This window comes from Procambarus clarkii, chromosome 64, assembly GCF_040958095.1.
Source record: "Procambarus clarkii isolate CNS0578487 chromosome 64, FALCON_Pclarkii_2.0, whole genome shotgun sequence".
In the NCBI taxonomy this organism is placed as follows: Eukaryota; Metazoa; Arthropoda; class Malacostraca; order Decapoda; family Cambaridae; genus Procambarus; species Procambarus clarkii.
The window spans coordinates 26667431-26686367 of NC_091213.1; positions in this window are offsets into that span (position 1 = coordinate 26667431).

Below are 18937 nucleotides of genomic sequence, written 5' to 3' on the forward strand. Positions count from 1 at the left end.
GTCTCGTGCAGAACTTAAGCTGAGTCTCGTGCAGGACTTAAGCTAAGTCTTGTGCAGGACGTAGGGTGAGCCTCGTGCAGGACTTAAGCTGAGTCTGGTTCAGGACTTAAGTTGAGCCTAGTGCAGCACTTAAGCTGAGCCTCGTGCAGCACTTAAGTTGAGCCTCGTGCAACACTTAAGCTGAGTCTCGTGCAGCACTTAAGCTGAGCCTCGTGCAACACTTAAGCTGAGCCTCGTGCAGCACTTAAGCTGAGGATCGTGCAGCACTTAAGCTGAGCCTCGTGCGGCACTTAATCTGAAAGTTGTGCGGCACTTAATCTGAGAGTTGTGCGGCACTTAATCTGAGAGTTGTGCGGCACTTAAGCGGTGCCTCGTGCGGCACTTAAGCTGAGCCTCGTGCGGCACTTAAGCTGAGCCTCGTGCGGCACTTAATCTGAGAGTTGTGCGGCACTTAATCTGAGAGTTGTGCGGCACTTAAGCTGAGAGTTGTGCGGCACTTAAGCTGAGCCTCGTGCAGCACTTAAGCTGAGCCTCGTGTAGCAGTTAAGCTGAGCCTCGTGCAGCAGTTAAGCTGAGCCTCGTGCAGCACTTAAGCTGAGCCTCGTGCAGCACTTAAGCTGAGCCTCGTGCAGGACTTAAGCTGAGCCACGTGCAGCACTTAAGCTGAGCCTCGTGCAGCACTTAAGCTGAGCCTCGTGCAGCACTTAAGCTGAGCCTCGTGCAGCACTTAAGCTGAGCCTCGTGCAGCACTTAAGCTGAGCCTCGTGCAGCACTTAAGCTGAGCCTCGTGCAGCACTTAAGCTGAGCCTCGTGCAGCACTTAAGCTGAGCCTCGTGCAGCACTTAAGCTGAGCCTCGTGCAGCACTTAAGCTGAGCCTCGTGCAGCACTTAAGCTGAGCCTCGTGCAGCACTTAAGCTGAGCCTCGTGCAGCACTTAAGCTGAGCCTCGTGCAGCACTTAAGCTGAGCCTCGTGCAGCACTTAAGCTGAGCCTCGTGCAGCACTTAAGCTGAGCCTCGTGCAGCACTTAAGCTGAGCCTCGTGCAGCACTTAAGCTGAGCCTCGTGCAGCACTTAAGCTGAGCCTCGTGCAGCACTTAAGCTGAGCCTCGTGCAGCACTTAAGCTGAGCCTCGTGCAGCACTTAAGCTGAGCCTCGTGCAGCACTTAAGCTGAGCCTCGTGCAGCACTTAAGCTGAGCCTGGTATAGTCGAGCAGGTCGAATGTCGTAACGCTTGTTAATAACCGTCTAGAAATTTTAGAGATTGAAGCAATGAAAATAAAAAATAATCACTTTGTCCAACTCAGAAATTTTTGAGTAACAAGTCACGTTATTTTCCTGTAAATGATTAATGTCTCATTTTTAACACTGATTCCGGGTGACGATTTCGTTGAGTCACAGTTGTGACACATGACTCCATGTGTCACTACACATGGGAGTTGTGACACATGACTCCACGTGTCACTACACATGGGAGTTGTGGCACATGACTCCATGTGTCACAACACATGGGAGTTGTGACACATGACTCCAAGTATCACTACACATGGGAGTTGTGGCACATGACTCCATGTGTCACTACACATGGGAGTTGTGACACATGACTCCATGTGTCACAACACATGAGAGTTGTGGCACATGACTCCATGTGTCACAACACATGGGAGTTGTGACACATGACTCCAAGTGTCACTACACATGAGTTGTGACACATGACTCCATGTGTCACAACACATGGGAGTTGTGGCACATGACTCCATGTATCACTACACATGGGAGTTGTGGCACATGACTCCATGTGTCACAACACATGAGTTGTGACACATGACTCCATGTGTCACAACACATGGGAGTTGTGGCACATGACTCCATGTATCACTACACATGGGAATTGCGACACATGACTCCATGTGTCACAACACATGGGAGTTGTGGCACATGACTCCATGTATCACTACACATGGGAGTTGCGACACATGACTCCATGTGTCACTACACATGAGAGTTGTGACACATAAACTATGTCATCAGCAGCAGCAGGAGGGACAATCAGCAGGAAGCAACAATATTGTATAATGATATCGCTTAATCACTTAAATTAAAATATAATGAAGATATCGAACTACGGCAATAATTTGACTCCAAGTCGTAAAATTGGGAAATGTTGGGTTCTGCCACCTGCAACTTGAGGCACATAGCACAGTTGTGTCACATACGATACTACGAAATACTCAGACCGTGTTAAAATGGCGGTCAGTTTCTGCGAAGCTTGACAATTACGTCTTTCATAAAGCTTAAGCGAGTTGTAAAGTTGCTGGAAATATTGATGCCATTACAGCGAGCCGGAATAAGGAAACGAAGTTTGGCACGAAGGGTGATAAAGGGGGAGGGGGGGAGCTGGGGGCTGACGTGCTGGGGGCTGATGTGCTTTGAGCTGATGTGCTGGGGGCTGACGTGCAGGGAGCTGACGTGCTGGGAGCTGACGTGCTGGGGCTGACGTGCTGGGAGCTGACGTGCTGGGAGCTGACGTGCTGGGGGCTGACGTGCTGGGGCTGACGTGCTGGGAGCTGACGTGCTGGGGGCTGACGTGCTGGGAGCTGACGTGCTGGGAGCTGACGTGCTGGGGGCTGACGTGTTGGGGGCTGACGTGCTGGGGGCTGACGTGTTGGGGGCTGACGTGTTGGGGGCTGACGTGCTGGGGGCTGACGTGTTGGGGGCTGACGTGCTGGGGGCTGACGTGCTGGGGGCTGACGTGCTGGGAGCTGGCGTGCTGGGGGCTGACGTGTTGGGGGCTGACGTGTTGGGGGCTGACGTGCTGGGGGCTGACGTGTTGGGGGCTGACGTGCTGGGGGCTGACGTGTTGGGGGCTGACGTGCTGGGGGCTGACGTGTTGGGGGCTGACGGGCTGGGGACTGAGGTAGAACCCCTTATATACATATATATATATATATATATATATATATATATATATATATATATATATATGTCGTACCTAGTAGCCAGAACGCACTTTTTGGACTACTATGCAAGGCCCAATTTGCCTAATAAGCCAAGTTTTCCTGAATTAATATATATTCTCTAATTTTTTTCTTATGAAGTGATAAAGCTACCCATTTCATTACGTATGAGGTCAATTTTTTTCTATTGGAGTTAAAATTAACGTAGATATATGACCGAACCTAACCAACCCTACCTAACCTAACCTAACCTATCTTTATAGGTTAGGTTAGGTTAGGTAGCCAAAAAAGTTAGGTTAGGTTAGGTTAGGTAGGTTAGGTAGTCGAAAAACAATTAATTCATGAAAACTTGGCTTATTAGGCAAATCGGGCCTTGCATAGTAGGCTGAAAAGTGAGTTCTGGCTACTAGGTACGACATATATATATATATATATATATATATATATATATATATATATATATATATATATATATATATATATATATATATATATATATATATATATATATATATATATATATATATATATATATATATATATATATATATATATATATATATATATATATATATATATATATATATATATATATATATATATATATATATATATATATATATATATATATATATATATATATATATATATATATATATATATATATATATATATATATATATATGCCGTACCTAGTAGCCAGAACGCACTTCTCAGCGTACTATGCAAGGCCTGATTTGCCTAATAAGCCAAGTTTTCGTGAATTTACTGTTTTTCGACTACCTAACCTACCTAACCTAACCTAACCTAACCTAACTTTTCGGCTACCTAACCTAACCTAACCTATTAAGATAGGTTAGGTTAACCTAACCTAACCTATTAAGATAGGTTAGGTTAGGTTAGGTAGAGTTGGTTAGTTTCGGTCATATATCAACGTTAATTTTAACTCCAATAAAAAAAATTGACCTCATACATAATGAAATGGTTAGCTTTATCATTTCATAAGAAAAAAATTAGAGAAAATATATTAATTCATGAAAACTTGGCTTATTAGGCAAATCGGGCCTTGCATAGTAGGCCGAGAAGTGCGTTCTGGCTACTAGGTACGACACATATATATATATATATATATATATATATATATATATATATATATATATATATATATATATATATATATATATATATATATATATATATATATATATATATATATTATTAAATATATATATATATATATTATTAAATATGACCGAAAAAGTAAGATTAATAATTCTAACACGAATTTTCTCGATCTTTCGTACATTTCTTTTCACTGTTGGTGGTAATTCAAAAATCAATTCTCCAAAATTCATTTTTATTTTCTAGTCTGACGCGACACTTGAGCGCGTTTCGTAAAACTTATTACATTTTCAAAGACTTTAGTTTACACATACACAACTGAATAGAACTTACACATCTCCGATTTGTTTATATCTACATTTGAGTGAGGTGGATGGGGTGAGGTGGTATTAATAGCGTATTAAATTCATCAACACAAGACAGAACACGAAACAATGGGTATTGAATGGAAGTGATTGTAGAAAGCCTATTGGTCCATATTTCTTGATGCTTCTATATTGGAGCGGAGTCTTGAGGTGGGTAGAATATAGCATTAATTGGCTGTTGATTGCTGGTGTTGACTTTTTAATGTGTAGTGCCTCGCAAACGTCAAGCCGCCTGCTATCGCTGTATCTATGGATGATTTCTGTGTTGTTTACTAGGATTTCTCTGGCGATGGTTTGGTTGTGGGAAGAGATTATATGTTCCTTAATGGAGCCCTGTTGCTTATGCATCGTTAAACGCCTAGAAAGAGATGTTGTTGTCTTGCCTATATACTGGGTTTTTTGGAGCTTACAGTCCCCAAGAGGGCATTTGAAGGCATAGACGACGTTGGTCTCTTTTAAAGCGTTCTGCTTTGTGTCTGGAGAGTTTCTCATGAGTAGGTTTGCCGTTTTTCTGGTTTTATAGTAAGTCGTCAGTTGTATCCTCTGATTTTTGTCTGTACGGATAACGTTTCTATTAACAATATCTTTCAGGACCCTTTCCTCCGTTTTATGAGCTGTGGAAAAGAAGTTCCTGTAAAATAGTCTAATAGGGGGTATAGGTGTTGTGTTAGTTGTCTCCTCAGAGGTTGCATGGCGTTTCACTTTCCTTCTTATGATGTCTTCGACGAAACCATTGGAGAAGCCGTTGTTGACTAGGACCTGCCTTACCCTACAGAGTACTTCGTCGACTTGCTTCCATTCTGAGCTGTGACTGAGAGCACAGTCGACATATGCGTTAACAACACTCCTCTTGTACCTGTCTGGGCAGTCGCTGTTGGCATTTAGGCACATTCCTATGCTCGTTTCCTTAGTGTAGACTGCAGTGTGGAAACCTCTGCTCTTTTCCATGACTGTTACATCTAGAAAGGGCAGCTTCCCATCCTTTTCCATCTCGTAAGTGAAACACAGCACGGAACTCTGCTCAAATGCCTCCTTCAGCTCCTGCAGGTGTCTGACATCAGGTACCTGTGTAAAAATGTCGTCAACATACCTGCAGTATATGGCCGGTTTCAAGTTCATGTCGACTAAGACTTTTTGCTCGATGGTACCCATGTAGAAGTTTGCAAACAGGACACCTAGGGGAGAACCCATGGCGACCCCATCTACTTGCTTATACATGTGCCCATCCGGGCTCAAGAAGGGTGCCTCTTTAGTACAAGCTTGGAGTAGTTTCCTTAGAATATTTTCTGGTATGTCAAGAGGAGTACAGGCTGGATCACATATATATATATATATATATATATATATATATATATATATATATATATATATATATATATATATATATATATATATATATATATATATACATTACCGTCAGCAAGAAAATAGAAGAGGCAACACAATAGGGGCAATCAGAATCATCACCAGAAAGACACAGTTGCCACCAGGGATGCCAATACAGCACAAGCCTTTAGGGAAAAACACGCACCCAGAGCTCCTTGCGACGACAGTGTTCCCCTAGTCGGTGTCACCAGAGCAGGACCCCTGTGTGTGCTCGAATCCATGGTGCATAAAGCAACTTTATCCTTCCCACCAGGATCAGCAGGTGGGTTCACAGGACTAAGACCCAACCACATCTATCAAATGCTGATGAAAAAAGATGGAAGAATCAGACCGATAGCTGTGGGCAATTCACTCCTGCACCTCGTCGCTAAGGCTGCTGCCAGAACAGTTAGTCAGGCAGCAGCCGACATGCTGAAGCCAAAACAGCTTGGGTTTGGTCTCCCCAAGGGTGTGAGGCAGCGGCTCATGCAGCTAGAGCCTACATCGCCAAAAAAATGAAAAAGATAAAAAAGATGAAAAGCCCTAATAAAGCTGGACTTCAAAAATGCTTTCAATCTGGTTAGAAGGGATGGAGTACTCAGTGCAATTCATCGCCTTTTTCCTTCCCTCTACCAGTTTGTAAACTCATGGTACAGCGAGAATCTAACTCTGTTATTCGAGGAACATGAAATTGAATCCCAAGAAGGTGTACAACAGGGTGACCCCCTTGCTACTTTTCTTTTCTGCCTAGTCATCAAGGAAGTCACAGATAACCTGTCCAGTGAGCTCAATATTTGGTTTTTGGACGATGGTACTCTAGCCGGCTCCCCAGCCTCACTCTCGGACGACATAAGAATAATTCAGGAGCAAGGAGCAAGTCTAGGCTTCACCCTGAAATCTTCTAAATGCGAAATAACCTCCACCAACCAGCACATAATAGAGCAAATAAAGGTTGTTTTGCCAGGCATTCATACAACCAACCCTGAAGACAGCACACTCCTAGGTGCTCCTCTTGGAGGGAATGCCATGGATGAGGCCTTTGGTAAGAAGATCACTGACCTGAAGAGGATGAACGAGAGGATTGAAGACATCGATGCTCATGACTTTACCTCATCACCAGATCCTTGTCCCTCCCCAGGCTGACCTACTTTCTTAGATGTTTGCCATCTTTCAACAATATTAAATTAGAAGAGTACGACAGCTTGCTGAAATCAACTCTAGAAAAAGCCCTCAACCTTTCTCTCAGCGAATCAAAGTGGAAACAGGCCTCCTTCCTGTCAGACTCGGGGGCCTTGGCGTACGCACAGCAACACAAATTGCTGTACCAGCGTTCCTGTACTCTTCAGTGGTGTCTGACAACTTGGTGAAGGAAATCCTACTTGAGCACCTAGTTCAACAGGCAGGGGTACATGATCCCATCTTCACAGACTGCACAACCAAATGGGTCTCTCTCGCAGAACCAGCACCCCAACCACCGCCTTCTGAAGCCCATAAGCAATCTAGATGGGATGGCCCCATTGCTGACCAAGAAGCTGCGACTTAGCTAGAAGCTGCGACAACACCACATGACACTGCCCGACTTAGAGCTACAGCAGCTCCCCATGCAGGTGACTTCCTATTAGCAACCCTAATGTCAGCAACCGGCACCCGTCTCACACCGCAGGCCCTCCGAATTGCCGTGGCTCTCCGCCTCGCTGCCCCAATCCACATCAAATACAGGTGTATTTGCGGCGAGGCAGAGGTCGACAGGTACGGACGACATGGCCTTCTCTGCCATAGGACAGGAGGATGGCATGCAAGACACGACGAGGTTAACTACATTATTAAGAGAAGTCTTACCACAGCCAGAGAGAGAGCCCCGTTACCTAATGTCCCACAACTCTGATGAGCCTGTCGGTCGCCCAGACGGAATCACGGTGAACCCCTGGAAGAATGGTAGACAGTTGGAGTGGGACTACACTTGCGTTTCAACTTTAGCCAACACATATGTTGACTTCAGTGCTACACAAGCAGGAGGAGCTGCCAATCTTTGGGAAGCAGCCAAGTCACGTAAATACAGAGACCTTGAGCATCACTACAATTTTGTCCCCATTGCCTCAGAGACACTTGGTGCCTGGGCTAAAAGTGCTGCTAGTTTTTTTTAAGGAGTTGGGGTCCAAGCTAATCGAAACAACTAGAGACCCTAGAGTTGCCAGTTTTCTCTTTCAGTGCCTTAGTGTGGCGATCCAGAGAGGAAATGCTCACTACATCCATGGTTCCTGCCCGCCATCTGAGGAGCTGGAGGAGCTATACAACTTATGACAAGTAGCCTTGTACCCTGCATGTAACCAATGTTGTAACTATTTTTGTGTAATGACATTTTTAAATAAAGGTAGATATATATACACTCACAGTAAAAGAATAGGGGTGGTAGGAGTAGAAAATATCTAAGTGTTCAGTGAGGATCCACAAGGTCTTCTCTGAGTACTCTTTATTTTCTTCTCCGAGGTTATGGGTCCCTACACTTGCACCAGAGGTGGTACCCCCTTCTAGGTTTAATATATATATATATATATATTGTCACGTGGGGGTGGGCGGTCCGGGGCTCTGCTAACACTCGGCTGCTAGGGGCTCAAAAGGCCCAAATACTCAGCCCCTCCGACTCCCTGGATTCACCGGAGTCTCCTTGGTCACACAAGATAGGACCAACAATGCCCACCTCCGCAGGTCTTTGCTTCCACCACAAAGGGGTGCCACTGATTCACCCTGGAAGCCCTTCAGTCAACCACGGGGAAACTGCTGTTAACAGTTCCGGCCTAGACCCGTGGGGGAGTGAAGGAAGACTCAGGCTTACCTATAACCATAACCTCCCTGAGTCTTGCCCGCCAGACAAAAAAAAAGGTTGCAGGAACTCCTTTCCCGCCTGTCTTCTCTATCTTCCTCTTAGCAAGGTCGCCAGCTGGGTTATTATATCTGCACCCCAGCAATGCAGTTCAGTGGGTGTATCATATATCGTTTGTAGCCAGAAATGTATGCTCATAGAGAAATATCACAAATGGAGGCACACTCAAACACAGTAATAAAATGTGTGGATTTACTGACGCAAATTACATGAACACACACACACAATCACAAGTAATACATGAATATGGAATATGGATGATGAGTCTGGAGATCGTCAGCCTCTTCTTCCACGACCTCCAACTCTCCTTCAACTGGGCAGGAAGACAGGAGTCTCACACTCTCACAGGAGGGCCTCTTCACCACGTCGGCACCTCTTCTTCACTGTCCTGCCATCCATACACACTGTCCTCTCTGACAGTCCTGGACACAAGCTGCCTTGCAGCCTATTCTACTATTAAAGTAATAAAGTCTTGCTGCCACATACACAAGTAAATATTGTGGCCTAACTAGCCTACTCATACAAGGGGTAATGGGAGGGAAAATGATCTACCTTACACTCCTGGCTCACGACGCCTGTCCCTCGATGGTGTGAGGGTCCCACGCTTCCTTGGGTCGATCCTCGACGATCCAGGGCGTTCCACAGGTCCTCAGGTGTCGTGAAGCCTTCGCGTCGTCGCCGTTCCAATCCCTGAGGTTCAGCTGCCCCAATCCTGGTTCATCGATGGGCGCTGAGCTAATCACTATTTTTCCCCACACTCGCCTCTCCCACAGGGCGTCGCTCCTTGTCCTAAGCACTGTGTCGTCCTTCCAAGATTCTCAGTGGATGTGACCCCAGTCACAGCTAGCTTGCTCGCCCACTTCCCAGACCTCAACGTCCAGCCAGCGGCGCCGCCCAGCGTCGTCGCCGACTATTTTCCAAGTTTGGGCACTTCTCTGCTCACTGAACTTGGTTCCTCTTTGGCTTCCCAGAAGCGCAGGGTCTCCAATAACTGGGATGACTGCGACAGCCAGCTCAATCCACTGAACAAGGCTTGCAGAGCCTCCAATCCCTGAGAGCAGACCGAGGCGCGTCCTGTCGCTTCCACGGTCAGTACAACTCTGACGTTGGCGCCGCCCGGGGCACTCGGTGACGTCATGGCGGGCCCTGATTTGTCGCCCGCGACCTACGTCGACCAATCCGCGATCGACTAATGTCCCTTCCAAAAGGTCATATCTGCCGTAGGGGATACTGTTTCATTTTATAACAGGGCGCCAATTTTCCTTTATTTACAACTTATAATATAACCTCCTTCCATTAAATGGCAGCCGGTCTGGTCGCCACATATATCATTAGACTCCCTGAACCTCAGAGAATCAGTAGGGAGAGCTGATATGACTCTTTAAGCCGGCAAACGAAAGAAATAGGAGAGGGCACCGTAACATACCCCTCCCCTTAAAATAAGAGTCATATCGGAAGAGCAGCACTCAAGAGGGCAATCTATACTCTTGCTCCCTCCGTTCCTGAAGTGTCACTCCTCCAGTTGGTGACGTGGCTCGTACCACCTTGCCAGTCACTTGCCTCATTGTATCTCCACCTCGCATAGTACCGGGTGTGATGGGTGTTCCCTGAACACCTACAAGAAATCCTCTCTCCGTGGCTACGAGTGTACTCCCACGGCTCGTTACCACTGTAAGATTCAGTGCATGCAGCGCCTCCACCGCGTCGTGCACTCCGAGATAGTCTTGCATTTCCATTGCGTCCTACAGGTACTCCATGTTTCCTCCCATGATCTCCTCTTCACCAATCTTCTCTCTTCTCGGTTCCTCTTCTCCCATAGGTGCGTTGTCTCCTCACAGTGGCACTTGTAACCCGTACTCCATCCAGCAGCTTCCTCTCTTCCACACTAGGCTTTTGCGATGGCCCAATGCCCCTCTGGTTAGGCTGGCGCCTACCCTGGGTGTACCTATTCCCTGCTTTCTTCGTATTGCCTTTCCTATACCACTCGCTCCTTCGTTCCCGACGAACATCTTCACTCCTCCATGAGATTCTCTTCCCTGCAGACGTCTTCTTCGGTTCGTGGTTGGGCTCATCCACCTCCCTGTGGCTCCCCTCACTACGGTGGTTCATTTTGCACCTACCACTATTCATCTGGCCGGCATAGGGTGCCTTGCGTCGTGGCTTCTCCACTCTGCCCCTCACTGCCGTTCGCTCATCCACTGAGCTTACTTTATTCACGTTTCTGTATGGAGGGAGTGCGGTCTGCAGCCTCTTCACCGCCCCAGGCGTTTGTACAGCTGCTCCTCGCCACTCCTCCATACGCATCATCAGGCTTAGTCGGAGGTCCCCGTCGGGGTTTTCCACAACCTCCGACGACCTCTCTGCACTCTCGCCCTCGTTGTCGTCGTCTCTGGCGACGTTTCCCCTGGCGAAGTCGGCTTCCTCACTATTATTTGGAGCGACCGATACCTCACCTGGCAGGGTTGTACCGCTGCTTGCAACATAGGCACTCTTGGCCCAATCGGGTTGTATCCTGCCTCCTCCGAGGTCATTACCCAGCACCATCTGTACATGCTCTAGGGGTAACTTAGGGGCTACAGCTACTATAGCTCTCTCGACTCCGTAGTCGGCAATCAGCTGTACTTCGTGAAGTGGCAACCTGTATTCCTCCCCCACACTGCGTATCCTCACCACTCCCACAGGTGAATCATTAAATTCCTTGGGGAGAATACTCCTGGTCACCATACTTATGTCAGCACCCGTATCTCGAAGCACGGCAACCTCCACTGGGTCTGACCTTCCAAACTTCACGTTGGCCCCGAAAACGAAGGGATGTTCACCCAACTTCATTTCCCAACCATTCACGTTGGGTCCACTATAATATGGGGTGTGAACAAACACTCTCTCCTCTTCCAACATTAATCCTACATTCCTTTGGTGCTCCTCACACTCGCGGGCATAATGTCCTCTCACGCCACAGTTGTAGCATCGGCTGCCTCTCCTGGGAGGCCACTCGCCAGTCACTCTGGCGGTACCACTTGCAGACGTCCCCTGGGTCCTCCTTGGACTCCTTGTCGTCGTGTCCGGGACTGCAGCACTTGCTCCCGAGTTAGATCCATTGCTCACAGCTTGGGGCTTCCTCCCCGCGTCTCTTGAGCTCTTGAACCACGTTACTTCATCGGGCACACTACTCTTGGGAGAGTCCCCACTCGTCCTCGCTCCTCCTGAACTCCTAAAGTTCCCTCCCGACCTGGGGTAAGGCGAGTGTCTGGGCGGCCCCTCTCTCCTGATATGTAGTGCCTCCTCCAGCATGTCGGCTCGATCCGCTGCAGCCTTCAGGTCCTTAATACCTGCTTCTCTCACCCTTACTCGCAACTCAGGATGGAGCACCGACATGAACTTCTCCATCACTATCAGTCGTTTAACATCATCCGCCGACTCCGCTTCCTCCGCCTTCAACCATCGTAGGAATTTCCGTTCCATATCCCTGGCGGTCTCGGCGTAAGTCTTTCCCGACGCTCTTGTACACTCTCTGAACCGCTTCCGGTACATCTCCGGAGTCAGCCGGAATGAGTGGAGAACCGCATTCTTAATCGCGTCATAACTAGTACACTCCTCTAGGTCCAGCATGTTATAGGCTTCCCGGGCCTCACCAGTCAACCTGCCCTGGACCAGAGCAGCCCAATCATCTTCCGGCCACTCCTTCAGAGTCGCTATCCGTTCAAAGTGTTCGAAGAACGCCTCAGCTTCTTGTGGTTCGAACGTAGGTAAGTCACGTTCCCTTACCTTGAGGTCATCCCGCCGTGCAGGTAGTGAGGGCAGACCACGTTCAACGCGACGCAATTCGACTTCTTTCTTTGCCTTTATCTCCTCCAGTCGCAGTTGTCTCTCTCCTTCTTCTCGCTGCAGCCGAGCTTCTCGCTCCTCTCGCTGCAGCTGCAGCCGTGCTTCTCGCTCCTCTCGCTGCAGCTGGGCTTCCAGTTGCATCTTCATTATTTCCAGTTGCAGGCTCCTCTTACTACAGCTGGACCTTCCACTGCTCCCATGTTCACTGTGAATTCTCTCCACACTGGTAGGCGCTTGGGGGGGCCCTAGTCGGGACGGTTCACCTTGCGACGGCTCTCCTCGGGACGGCTCCTCTTGAGATGGCTCCTCTCCCGTCGCGTCCTCTCGAGCTGTGAGCTGTGCCATGATCTCTATCCTTCGCTCCGCTACCTTAGTCGTCCTCAACCTGATCCCAAAGTGGTTTGCCACTTGTTGGAGCTGGGCCTTGGTACACTCTTCCAAAATTCTCTCGTCCCTTGTGTCAATAAATTTCTTTAGTTTGTCTTCCTCCATCTCTATATCAACAAGCATACACGACAGCACAGACAAGTTAGTAGGCACTAATTTCACCGTTTCAGTCCCTTAGCTGGTTGAGTAACAGTACCACCAAATTCACTGGCCACACTGTATTAGTACCCTGGCAACACTTGTCTTGAAATTTGGTCCACACTGTAGCTTGATCCGCGCTTCCTGGCGAAGTTCCAAGTTCTTGGCTACTGGGGTTCGAATCCTGGCAAGGTCGCCAGTTCTCTTGTCACGTGGGGGTGGGCGGTCCGGGGCTCTGCTAACACTCGGCTGCTAGGGGCTCAAAAGGCCCAAATACTCAGCCCCTCCGACTCCCTGGATTCACCGGAGTCTCCTTGGTCACACAAGATAGGACCAACAATGCCCACCTCCGCAGGTCTTTGCTTCCACCACAAAGGGGTGCCACTGATTCACCCTGGAAGCCCTTCAGTCAACCACGGGGAAACTGCTGTTAACAGTTCCGGCCTAGACCCGTGGGGGAGTGAAGGAAGACTCAGGCTTACCTATAACCATAACCTCCCTGAGTCTTGCCCGCCAGACAAAAAAAAAGGTTGCAGGAACTCCTTTCCCGCCTGTCTTCTCTATCTTCCTCTTAGCAAGGTCGCCAGCTGGGTTATTATATCTGCACCCCAGCAATGCAGTTCAGTGGGTGTATCATATATCGTTTGTAGCCAGAAATGTATGCTCATAGAGAAATATCACAAATGGAGGCACACTCAAACACAGTAATAAAATGTGTGGATTTACTGACGCAAATTACATGAACACACACACACAATCACAAGTAATACATGAATATGGAATATGGATGATGAGTCTGGAGATCGTCAGCCTCTTCTTCCACGACCTCCAACTCTCCTTCAACTGGGCAGGAAGACAGGAGTCTCACACTCTCACAGGAGGGCCTCTTCACCACGTCGGCACCTCTTCTTCACTGTCCTGCCATCCATACACACTGTCCTCTCTGACAGTCCTGGACACAAGCTGCCTTGCAGCCTATTCTACTATTAAAGTAATAAAGTCTTGCTGCCACATACACAAGTAAATATTGTGGCCTAACTAGCCTACTCATACAAGGGGTAATGGGAGGGAAAATGATCTACCTTACACTCCTGGCTCACGACGCCTGTCCCTCGATGGTGTGAGGGTCCCACGCTTCCTTGGGTCGATCCTCGACGATCCAGGGCGTTCCACAGGTCCTCAGGTGTCGTGAAGCCTTCGCGTCGTCGCCGTTCCAATCCCTGAGGTTCAGCTGCCCCAATCCTGGTTCATCGATGGGCGCTGAGCTAATCACTATTTTTCCCCACACTCGCCTCTCCCACAGGGCGTCGCTCCTTGTCCTAGGCACTGTGTCGTCCTTCCAAGATTCTCAGTGGATGTGACCCCAGTCACAGCTAGCTTGCTCGCCCACTTCCCAGACCTCAACGTCCAGCCAGCGGCGCCGCCCAGCGTCGTCGCCGACTATTTTCCAAGTTTGGGCACTTCTCTGCTCACTGAACTTGGTTCCTCTTTGGCTTCCCAGAAGCGCAGGGTCTCCAATAACTGGGATGACTGCGACAGCCAGCTCAATCCACTGAACAAGGCTTGCAGAGCCTCCAATCCCTGAGAGCAGACCGAGGCGCGTCCTGTCGCTTCCACGGTCAGTACAACTCTGACGTTGGCGCCGCCCGGGGCACTCGGTGACGTCATGGCGGGCCCTGATTTGTCGCCCGCGACCTACGTCGACCAATCCGCGATCGACTAATGTCCCTTCCAAAAGGTCATATCTGCCGTAGGGGATACTGTTTCATTTTATAACAGGGCGCCAATTTTCCTTTATTTACAACTTATAATATAACCTCCTTCCATTAAATGGCAGCCGGTCTGGTCGCCACATATATCATTAGACTCCCTGAACCTCAGAGAATCAGTAGGGAGAGCTGATATGACTCTTTAAGCCGGCAAACGAAAGAAATAGGAGAGGGCACCGTAACAATATATATATATATATATATATATATATATATATATATATATATATATATATATATATATATATATGTCGTACCTAGTAGCCAGAACGCACTTCTCAGCCTACTATGCAAGGCCCGATTTGCCTAATAAGCCAAGTTTTCCTGAATTAACATATTTTCTCTAATTTTTTTCTTATGAAATGATAAAGCTACCCATTTCATTATGTATGAGGTCAATTGTTTTTTATTGGAGTTAAAATTAACGTAGATATATGACCGAACCTAACCAACCCTACCTAACCTAACCTAACCTATCTTTACAGGTTAGGTTAGGTTAGGTAGCCGAAAAAGTTAGGTTAGGTTAGGTTAGGTAGGTTAGGTAGTCGAAAAACAATTAATTCATGAAAACTTGGCTTATTAGGCAAATTGGGCCTTGCATAGTAGGCTGAGAAGTGCGTTCTGGCTACTAGGTACGACATATATATATATATATATATATATATATATATATATATATATATATATATATATATATATATATATATATATATATATATATATATATATATATATATATATATATATATATATATATATATATATATATTAGTATATTTTGGTAGCAGTCTTTCCTGTAGACATATATTATTAAATATGACCGAAAAAGTAAGATTAATAATTCTAACACGAATTTTTTCAATCTTTCGTACATTACGCTTCACTGTTGGAGGTAAATCAAAAATCACTTCTCCAAAATTCATTTTTATTTCTAGTCTGACGCGACACGGGCGCGTTTCGTAAAACTTATTACATTTTCAAAGACTTCACAAATACACAACTGATTAGAACTTACGTCTCTCTGATATTATATCTACATTTGAGTGAGGTGGGAAGGATGATGTGGCATTAACACAAGACAGAACAAGGGATATTAATAGGGTATTAAAAGTATCAACACAAGACAGAACAGAAACAATGGGTATTGAATAGAAGTGTTTGTAGAAAGCCTATTGGTCCATATTTCTTGATGCTTCTATATTGGAGCGGAGTCTTGAGGTGGGTAGAATATAGTTGTGCAATAATTGGCTGTTGATTGCTGGTGTTGACTTCTTGATGTGTAGTGCCTCGCAAACGTCAAGCCGCCTGCTATCGCTGTATCTATCGATGATTTCTGTGTTGTTTACTAGGATTTCTCTGGCGATGGTTTGGTTATGGGAAGAGATTATATGTTCCTTAATGGAGCCCTGTTGCTTATGCATCGTTAAACGCCTAGAAAGAGATGTTGTTGTCTTGCCTATATACTGGGTTTTTTGGAGCTTACAGTCCCCAAGTGGGCATTTGAAGGCATAGACGACGTTAGTCTCTTTTAAAGCGTTCTGTTTTGTGTCTGGAGAGTTTCTCATGAGTAGGCTGGCCGTTTTTCTGGTTTTATAGTAAATCGTCAGTTGTATCCTCTGATTTTTGTCTGTAGGGATAACGTTTGTATTAACAATATCTTTCAGGACCCTTTCCTCCGTTTTATGAGCTGTGGAAAAGAAGTTCCTGTAAAATAGTCTAATAGGGGGTATAGGTGTTGTGTTAGTTGTCTCTTCAGAGGTTGCATGGCTTTTCACTTTCCTTCTTATGATGTCTTCGATGAAACCATTGGAGAAGCCGTTATTGACTACAACCTGCCTTACCCTACAGAGTTCTTCGTCGACTTGCTTCCATTCTGAGCTGTGGCTGAGAGCACGGTCGACGTATGCGTTAACAACACTCCTCTTGTTCCTGTCGGGGCAGTCGCTGTTGGCATTTAGGCACATTCCTATGTTTGTTTCCTTAGTGTAGACTGCAGTGTGGAAACCTCCGCCCTTTTCCATGACTGTTACATCTAGAAAAGGCAGCTTCCCATCCTTTTCCGTCTCGTAAGTGAAACGCAGCACGGAACTCTGCTCAAATGCCTCCTTCAGCTCCTGCAGATGTCTGACATCAGGTACCTGTGTAAAAATGTCGTCAACATACCTGCAGTATATGGCCGGTTTCAAGTTCATGTCGACTAAGACTTTTTGCTCGATGGTACCCATGTAGAAGTTTGCAAACAGGACACCTAGGGGAGAACCCATGGCGACCCCATCTACTTGCTTATACATGTGCCCATCCGGGCTCAAGAAGGGTGCCTCTTTAGTACAAGCTTGGAGTAGTTTCCTCAGAATACTTTCTGGCATGTCAAGAGGAGTACAGGCTGGATCACGATACACTCTGTCGGCTATCATTCCGATTGTCTCGTCCACAGGTACGTTGGTAAACAGCGATTCTACGTCCAACGAGGCTCTTATCCCTGTGGCCCGTGTGCCTCGCAGTAAGTCCACAAATTCCTTTGGAGACTTCAGGCTGAAGGCGCAAGGAACATAAGGAGTCAGCAGGCCGTTGAGTCGCTTCGCCAGTCTGTACGTGGGTGTGGGTATCTGGCTAATGATTGGCCGAAGTGGGTTTCCAGGCTTGTGCGTCTTGACATTTCCATACGCATATCCAGGTTTATATTCCCCAATGATCTTTGGCAGGTGGAGTCCGGATTTCTTGGCGTTCACAGTTTCGATCAGTTTGTTGACCTTTGCTTTTAATTCGGCTGTAGTGTCCTTCGACCAAACTAAGTTCCAAAGGGTAACGAAGGACACTACAGCCGAATTAAAAGCAAAGGTCAACAAACTGATCGAAACTGTGAACGCCAAGAAATCCGGACTCCACCTGCCAAAGATCATTGGGGAATATAAACCTGGATATGCGTATGGAAATGTCAAGACGCACAAGCCTGGAAACCCACTTCGGCCAATCATTAGCCAGATACCCACACCCATGTACAGACTGGCGAAGCGACTCAACGGCCTGCTGACTCCTTATGTTCCTTGCGCCTTCAGCCTGAAGTCTCCAAAGGAATTTGTGGACTTACTGCGGGGCACACGGGCCACAGGGATAAGAGCCTCGTTGGACGTAGAATCGCTGTTTACCAACGTACCTGTGGACGAGACAATCGGAATGATAGCCGACAGAGTGTATCGTGATCCAGCCTGTACTCCTCTTGACATGCCAGAAAGTATTCTGAGGAAACTACTCCAAGCTTGTACTAAAGAGGCACGCTTCTTGAGCCCGGATGGGCACATGTATAAGCAATTAGATGGGGTCGCCATGGGTTCTCCCCTAGGTGTCCTGTTTGCAAACTTCTACATGGGTACCATCGAGCAAAAAGTCTTAGTCGACATGAACTTGAAACCGGCCATATACTGCAGGTATGTTGACGACATTTTTACACAGGTACCTGATGTCAGACATCTGCAGGAGCTGAAGGAGGCATTTGAGCAGAGTTCCGTGCTGCGTTTCACTTACGAGACGGAAAAGGATGGGAAGCTGCCTTTTCTAGATGTAACAGTCATGGAAAAGGGCGGAGGTTTCCACACTGCAGTCTACACTAAGGAAACAAACATAGGAATGTGCCTAAATGCCAACAGCGACTGCCCAGACAGGTACAAGAGGAGTGTTGTTAACGCATACGTCGACCGTGCTCTCAGCCACAGCTCAGAATGGAAGCAAGTCGACGAAGAACTCTGTAGGGTAAGGCAGGTTGTAGTCAATAACGACTTCTCCAATGGTTTCATCGAAGACATCATAAGAAGGAAAGTGAAAAGCCATGCAACCTCTGAAGAGACAACTAACACAACACCTATACCCCCTATTAGACTATTTTACAGGAACTTCTTTTCCACAGCTCATAAAACGGAGGAAAGGGTCCTGAAAGATATTGTTAATAGAAACGTTATCCCTACAGACAAAAATCAGAGGATACAACTGACGATTTACTATAAAACCAGAAAAACGGCCAGCCTACTCATGAGAAACTCTCCAGACACAAAACAGAACGCTTTAAAAGAGACTAACGTCGTCTATGCCTTCAAATGCCCACTTGGGGACTGTAAGCTCCAAAAAACCCAGTATAT